Genomic DNA, 6,999 nt, shown 5'->3' with positions numbered 1-6,999 from the left:
GTTTTACCTAATTTTATGAAACATGTGGCAATTTCCTTGAGTCATTTCTCACACATATTTGAAAACAATCATCAATGATTCTAAAATGTGATCTTTATTTGTTTATTGTATGATTTGTACCATTTTAATTAACAAATAGAAAGCTGTCCTGCTTGTGATTTCTTGTTTTCATGAAAAAAGTAAGCTAACAATCATATTTAGTGAATATCTAATCTATTCTGATTTCTAGTCTTCTTCTAACCATGCTAAAACAGTAAGTTACAACCTACAAGTTAGACATCTGCCTTAAATTAGAATTAAATTCAAACACACCCAGGTAGCTGGAGACAGAGTTGATTTCAATGAAAAATGTTCAAATCTGACATGTTTTTCTACTTTTTTATGCATATATACCTTAGAAAGGTAGAAATAGGTTGTTTTTTGTTCATTTCAAAAGTAATTATCATAGCAGATGTTATTTCAAAGTCAAATGTACATTTACATATCCTACATGTAATCTTAATGCAGACAATTAAATAGGGGGGGGGGGGGGGGGTTTCAATTATGTAAACACATCTAAATATCTTTATGAAATAAAAAATAAAGGAAACATAATTTTATACTTTTATTGAAAAACAAATTTTCACAGCAATTATGAATTTCTTTAAACAGCCTTAATTTTGTTTTCATAATTTCTTATCAAACACAAACCACAACATGGCATGATGCTTTCTTCAAGTTCCATTATTGTTCATGCATTATCGGATTTAATTTGAATTACCAGTAAATAGTCTGTAGAACACAAGGAATATGCATGTGGATAGAGGTGACAGGTTAATCTCAGAAGCTGACCCACAAGAATCAACAGGTACCGGTAAAAGCCATGTGGTAACAAGAGTCTGTTTTGAGCTGAAATAAATAAAAAAAATAATTAGCTGTGTTTACATACATGTACTAGTAATAGCTGTGATTACATTAACATATGCATAGTATTTCTGTAAAAAATACACTGACCATGCAGTGTAATAAGTATGACATATCCCAATACATGACATAACATTTAGGCAGTACAAGATCAAAAATTTGCATATCAAGTCATGATATAATATTAAAAAATTTTCATAGGTATAAACACTTATTAAATTGTGAAAGAGAGAGAGTTTGAGAGAGAGAGAGTTTATTACCATACTTCTAGTGCAACAGTCAATATTTCAATTCGTAAATTACAAACGAATATTACCCACCGAACAGCGTCAAAGTACATGTACTGGTATTAGCTTCTGGTATACCATTTTTTATCAATTCTACTGTGTATTTTTTGTTTGCAAATAAATTTAGCGAGGGTTTTTGTTTATTTTCTTATAAATTACATGTTTTAAAAACAATACTACGTGTAATAAGCATAAAACATGTATGAGTAAACTTAATGAAGAATTTTTAATAGATTATTTTTCAAAGAATGTGGTACATTACATGTATGTCAATCTTTATAAAACTAGCGTATATTTCGTGCGCCATAAATTGCAAGTTTTTTGTAAATATCATTTACTTGCATGATAGGTATATATGGTCTAACCAAAATTTTCTTCATAAACCTACAGCTGTATGTACCACATATATGTTTTGTCACAAGTATACATTTTAAAAAAAAAATACCCAAATTCCAACAGTTTAAATAAACTCAACTCATTCTCTGATAAGTTCATTGTGTTTTGTGTGTGCATATCTTATTTGTCTGCTGCAACAGCAGCCAATCAGCGGTAAGCTGAATCCACAAGTTTGTGTTTTAGGAGCGGGTAAATTGTTTATGCGACACTGTCAAGAAAACCACACCAAATAATAACAAGAAACATAAATATTCACTTAAATGTATTGTGTTGTAAAGTAAAGGTTTTTAACACTTATTGCATCTTGCAAAACATGTGATGACCTTAATCATCTGTCATATATCTGATATACATGTATATGTAAAAGATGGGAGAAATAACGACGGAACAAAGTGGGATTCGAACCTGGCCCTCTGAATCTCTAGTCAAGTGCTCTACCAACTGAGCTACATGTATCTGGCAGCGGTATTCAAACCAGTCTGACCGTCACATTCCTCCCCCTTAAATGATCTTCACCCTCGAAGATCATCCCTGGCAGGATCGAGTTAACCTGTTAGTTCCAGGGGTTGGTCACAACACCAATATTGTAACATGATGGGAGAAATAATGAAGGGATTTGAACCTGGGCCCCCTGAATCTCTAGTCAGGTGCTCTACCAACTGAGCTATCTGGCACTGGTATTCAAACCGGTCTGATCGTCACATATATAAAGAATTATTTTAAACAATGTTGTTCAATTAAAAATAACACTCGCAACCTTCAGTTTTTGTCTGTAATTAATCAATATTGGCGTGCGATCAGTTCTCGCCGAGTACCATTTCTCACCAGTGCATTGTTACGTCATTTTATCAACACATAAAATTATATACGAAAATATGATGTAACAGTGCACCAGCGAAAAATGGTCCTCGGCGAGAACTGCTCGCACGCCAGTACTGCCAGTAGTCAGATTAAAAAAAGAGAATAAAAAATTACATTTACAACATTAACAAAGACAATTTAAGTACACATCATAACTGCTAAACAAGAAAAATTACGTGAACTGGTAGAATGGTAGGCATAGTTCTAACTTGTAACGTACATGTACAAGTACATGTACCGGGTACCCGTTGGTCTGCTATACCTCTTGAATGATACAATGATCGGCATCATAAAGATATTAAAGTCATGTTTTAACTCTGAAGTCTGAAGTATACAATTTTATTTACTTGAAGTTATGTCTACAGGGTATTCATGACTACATTTGGAGTCCTCTGCACAAGAATATATGATATGTTTCTAATTAGACCCTGCTTTGAATTTTGAGTTGAAAATTCACAATCTGTTATTTTTTTAAATAGATAAATTCAGTTACCCTTTCCAGTCCCCCATGAACCTCGAGCGAGTCTAAACACCCATGAAACATGTAAAAATTACACGTTAGTAAACAAACACCCACACCATAACAACAAGAGGCCCATGGGGCCACATCGCTCACCTGAGCAACAATGGGCGTTCAAAAAATATTGTGCCATATGGTCCCTCGGTAGAATAACAAAAAATATATATTGTCAAGTATTCGAATTTTACACTTATTTTTGCATACACGTAATCATTGACATTGTACCTTCATGAAATACTATTTTTTACCAGAATAAAAAAATCCTACGCAAGATATAAAACTAAACATTTGGTAGGGGTACACTGTTAAGTTGTTAACTTCCAATTTCCTATATTTTCGTTCCCCCCCCCACTTTGTAAAGCGATCAAAATATATGAGAGCATATAGGTACATTTGTTTCATCAACTACTTACTTGTTATTGTTTTTAAAAATATATATATAATAGTTATTGTATTTTATTTAAAAAATCCTACATGTATAGATGTGAAGAAGAAAATTGTACCTCAATGTGCTCAATTCCTCAAATTAAAACATTCAACAATTTAATTTGTCTTCTCCATTATAATTAAATGACTGTTATTTACCTCGCTTACAAACCAGGTTAATTTTCCGCTGTGATATTTTCTTAGGAATAGCGATAATTATTTTATCCCCATAACAGAAATGTGTCAGAACTATGGAAACTGTTTTAAAGATGTCGTTTTTATTTACTCGTGTCCGAAAAACTATCAAAATTGATGTAGATTTCACATTATTTATTGTATAATAAGGGGACCCCAGAGAGTAGGTATATACAGAATATCATTCTTTTATTTTGCTTGTGCAAGTATTTAACATACTCTAATTCATATAGAATTTCTAATGTTCAACCAAAATTTCAGCGTCAATCGTAGAATTATAAGCAAGATACAGAGCTCACAGTTTCCCTAGGTTTGAGTCATATTTTGTTGACATGACTTTATTACATTCAGCTTAAGATTTTTAACTTGGTATTTCCTATTCAGCATTTAAAATGGAAAAAAAGAATGGCCTAAGATTTTCAATTCTTTTATTCACTCAAGACCAGTTCATTGGTATTTAAGGTTCAAAATCAGTTTATACAAATGTACACAAACACAGTCAAGGATCACATGTACAGTAGGAGTAATAATGACGAAAAAAGGTTAAGTTTACAATACAATAAGTTGTTAAAATTGGTTTCCGGAAGAACAGACTTTGAAAATTTTCTTAATAAATATTGACAAATTTTTTACTTTTTTAATCTTTAGTTTTTAAGATCTGTGTACAAACATAGAATTGTGAGCAAATCTCTGTATCTTGCTTATAATTCGAAGCTTAACACTCAAATATGGTTAGTAAATAGAAATTGTAAACAATTAAACACAAGAAACATGCATGCACTATAACAAATAAAGAACACAATTTATTTTTTCGAAATGAATCATATATATACATGTATATATACCTACATATTTCCTTCAGCGATATCAAACTCTATTTAAACTGAATAAACTCGAGAAAATGCCAAGCATCGATCTCAACAAAACCTATGGCATTAATCTACCATTACGCAAAAGATAATGCCGAATTACCGATAGAATGAATTGTATTTCAGTACTTTTTTGATACATCAGATTTTGCTTAATTTGCGCAGGTAAACAGTTAACTGTTTGATTTACCGAAGTCTCTGTTTGAATTGATACGTAAAAATCACGAAATACGAGAGTTCCCAGGTTAAATTACAAAGCATAAATAATGAAAATGAAACGAAAATCAGAACAAGCTAACACCAACGTCATGTGTGAAATCTGTCAACGAATTGAAAAATTTAGCCTCAATTTACTTCACAAAATCGGCACCAATATTTTTTGCATGTTTCAAAAATTTCCCTTCATACACGAACTGTTGCATAACAAGCAAATTCATCATAGTCAGATCGACCCTTTTTCGTATAATGTCATGGCTGCTTTAAACAAAGAGTATGGAATACGAGTCTTGGTAAAATGGGTATGCAAACCCGGGCCGTGGCAAAATAAAAGCCGGGGCAGATCGGCAATCGTCAATTCCAAATACGCATTATTTTGCGGCAATATTTACAGCGAATACAAATAAAACTGGTCCATCAAATATCCTGAAATTTTAATGAGATTGGCAGATTAATAACTGCAATTCTTTTGTTTTGACCAGGCCAAGTCTTGCCTACCCATTTTACCGGATGCCGAACCGAACCGAAGCTGAAACACGCCTTTCCTTTATCATTATTTTCGTAATAACTCAGATTTGAAACTGAATTAGACCTTAATTTTTGCAATTTATATTTTCCTTCCCATAAGGATAATTTATGCTAAACTACGTTGAATTTGCCTCGGTAGTTCTTGAGAAGAAGATTTTCAAAAATGCACCCCCTTTTTCTACAATTTCAAGGTTTTCTCCGCTTTGAATACAGATCGGACTTTTATTTCTGCAATTTATATTCGCCATCCCATAAGGATGCTTTGTGCCAAATTTGGTTGAAATTGGATAAGCGGTTTTAGAGAAGAAGTTCAAAATGTAAAAAGTTTACAGACGGACGGACGGACGGACGGACGGACGGACGGACGGACGGACAGACAGACGGACAGACGGACGACGGACAAAATGTGATCAGAATAGCTCACTTGAGCTTTCAGCTCAGGTGAGCTAAAAACATCTAACAGTGTGCACGTACTTACATGTACATCTATACTATAAAATAAATTTTAACCAGTTAACAAGAAACTTTAAAAAGAGTAAAAGCCTCACCTTCTTCAGTAACATCCACATAAATCACACACTTTAATGTCCATCTTTTCTCCTTTATTACTCGTAGCTTATCAACGGCTGATCGTCGACAGAAGTGTGGCTGTCAGAATTTCCTCGTAAACGATTCACACGAGAAAAATATCCTCCTTAAACAAATATGTAGTATTGTTCCCTGTGCATGTTCATATGTTTCACAGCAAATTTAAAATGCATGTGTACACCGAAAGAATACACAACTTCTCTTCTGCATTACGGCTCTCTCTTTTCTACAATGCCGTTCGTTACTGTTTACATTCGGCGCGCGCGCGCGGGGGTCACAAACAGGGGCGCCCCGACAAATAGTTGCACATAGAACGTTTAAATAATGTGTGTTCATTGAATTCATAAATGATATAGATGAAAAAAATGAAATTGAATGACAACAATTTATCTAAGACGCAACACAACGTAATGCAGTAAATGCCTGGGCCTTAATGTGGCATTTGTTCGCTTGTGTGTCTATGTAGACATATTAACTCGTTCATTTACGATTCTCACATATTTGTTTTATGAAATTTGAAAAAAAATATAAGACAGAACTTGTTTAATTTGATACCAAATGACATTATTTAATATATTAACAATAACTAAATTAATTTTTTTTCATAAAATGATAACGATTTTTGCTATCAGAAAAATACGTGTATGAGCTGCTGACCCCTAATTATAGGGGCCAGCCCTTTTTTCTTAATTTTAAATGAAAGCTCTCGTTATTCTAAACAACTTTTGTTCTATATGTATTAACAAAATATTTTTAGTTTAAAGGTTATAATACAAAAAGCAACAAAATTTCAGCCCCGAAAAAATCTTAAAATTTGGCGACAAATAGCTCAAAAACTAACAAAGAAATTACCAAAATATTCATGCCAGCAAAATTATAAAATGTTACCGACAATTTCGCCAAATTTCATGCATCTATCATCTGTAGTTCCCGAGATCAACTCTGGACAAAAGACCCCCCAATTTTCAATTAAAGGGCAATAACTCATAACCGGAAGTGAATTCTAAAAATTTGAAAAAAAACGTCTAGAGATATTAATATCATCTACATACCCTGAAAGTTTCATAGCAATCAGACAAAAAATGTTCGAGAAATCTCGTGCACAAAATTTGCGGGAAAAAAAAAATAATAATAAGAAACAGTAGAATAACAGAAGGGTTTTTCGTTGAAAAACGGAAAACCCTAAAAAGAAAAATAAGAATAATCTTAA

The 6,999-nt window shown here is 32.8% G+C and overlaps 1 long non-coding RNA gene across 1 annotated transcript; it reads right to left on the bottom strand.

Moving 5' to 3' along the window:
- Nucleotides 1-592: 592 nt before the first annotated feature.
- LOC128186138 (uncharacterized) lies at nt 593-6,210 on the bottom strand. The gene is made up of 2 exons (XR_008243896.1): nt 5,750-6,210; nt 593-888 (listed from the first exon to the last, which is right to left on the bottom strand). It is a non-coding gene; the product is annotated as an uncharacterized LOC128186138 (long non-coding RNA).
- Between the last annotated feature and the right edge of the window lie 789 nt (nt 6,211-6,999).

This window comes from Crassostrea angulata, chromosome 5 (genome assembly GCF_025612915.1).
Source record: "Crassostrea angulata isolate pt1a10 chromosome 5, ASM2561291v2, whole genome shotgun sequence".
NCBI classification, from domain to species: Eukaryota; Metazoa; Mollusca; class Bivalvia; order Ostreida; family Ostreidae; genus Magallana; species Magallana angulata.
The sequence above is the reverse complement of the archived record's forward strand: the minus strand, read 5'-3'. Positions and strand labels throughout refer to the sequence as shown.